This window comes from Haplochromis burtoni, unplaced genomic scaffold, assembly GCF_018398535.1.
Source record: "Haplochromis burtoni strain Fernald_Lab_line unplaced genomic scaffold, NCSU_Asbu1 Contig_1038, whole genome shotgun sequence".
NCBI lineage: Eukaryota > Metazoa > Chordata > Actinopteri > Cichliformes > Cichlidae > Haplochromis > Haplochromis burtoni.
The window spans coordinates 8,121-9,600 of NW_024583399.1; the positions used below are offsets into that span (position 1 = coordinate 8,121).

Consider the following 1,480-nt stretch of genomic DNA (forward strand, 5'->3'; position numbering starts at 1 on the left):
TTAGATGCTGCTCCAGCCAGCCAGAGAATCCCCCGCCGCCCCGGCCGCAAGCAGCATTAACACCTCGCAAACGGAGGGCGCTCTTACCCCCAGCAAATGGGCGATAGAAAACCGATCGGTGCCTATGCCATTCCCAATATGCGCTGGCATGATGTCGGAGCAGCATGAGTACGAGTAATTTTTTATTTTTATTTTTTTCCCGTGATGCCGCCCCCCATCACGATGCCGACCCGGGCAACCGCCCGTGTTGCCCGTATCAAAAACCGCTACTGGGTAAAGATAATAAAATACACAATTTTTTAAAGCTTTAAGGTCACAGGTCCTGAGCATCTTCTGAGTATGTCTCCTTATAATAATAATAATAATAATAATAATAATAATAATAATAATAATAATAATAAATAAATAAATAAATAAATAAATAAATAAATAAATAAATAAACACTGATTTGGACAACACTAAAATAATACAAAAACATAATTTCAGTCATCCACTTCAAAATCCCCACATTCTTCCCTGTCAGATTTTGACAACAATTAGTTAACACCTGCCATTTTATCTCATTTCAGCCCAAGCAAATCCAAGCATAAACAACAAAAAAAAGAAAACTTTCGACATACCGTCAGCTTCTCTGGTCAGCAGGAGCGCAGATATTAGCAAAAACACCCGGTTATCGCGGAAAAATAGCGTGGCATGACTTATCGCGGCAGTTGGCCATAAAAACACAAACGAAAGTAGCAGTTCCATCCATTCGCCCATATCTTGCCGTTACCTCGTGGCTGCTCTCAGAGGAAGAAAAAACAGAAAGGGCATAATGGACACGGTAAGGCTTTACTTAAGTCACGTAACCTGGATGGGCCCCATGGGACACTTGTGCTGGGTCTTATAATTATGAAAAGGGAATAATTCTCCTTTTCTCATTATTATTTCTGCTTTGGATTGTGAAGACCTATACATTCATTTTTACAGTCAGATCCAAAGTGTAATTACATAAATGACGGCTTATTGGAATAATTGCCGTCATACCAGAAACATAGAAAGAGACTGATGGGTGAGACAGGGGCGCGCTGCGTTGTAAAATTATTAAAGTATTTTAATAAAAAGTCGCCTCTAAGGGGGTCAAAAATTTTAAAGTTACAGGGAATACAAATAATATCAGGCTGACCCTGCCACAATCTGACCCCCTGTCCATGAACAAACAGAAGGCTAGTGTTTCAGCTACATGTGTTTTACAACAATAAAATAGACAATTGTTTTAATTGATGCACTCAGAAAGGTGTATTTTTGGTTCCAGCAGACATAACTTTTAGCGACATGCAACAATCAGAGCAAATATTATTTTTATATGACGTCTGAAAACAAACACAGAGCCGTTATCTTGTTGAGAACATGTTAATGTTATATTGAGGGGTAAAGTGTATATGAATCCCACAGGCATGATTCTACTCCTATCAGGCAAAACGTCCTCTTTTTAAATAA

At 39.1% G+C, this 1,480-nt stretch overlaps 1 long non-coding RNA gene across 1 annotated transcript in view; it reads right to left on the bottom strand.

Moving 5' to 3' along the window:
* LOC121813008 overlaps positions 1-1,480 on the bottom strand; it is a 5,510-nt gene that overhangs the window by 1,146 nt on the left and 2,884 nt on the right. Inside the window, exon 3 of the long non-coding RNA XR_006053460.1 lies at positions 622-780. This is a non-coding gene — a long non-coding RNA (uncharacterized LOC121813008). The remainder of the gene's footprint in view (positions 1-621; positions 781-1,480) is intronic.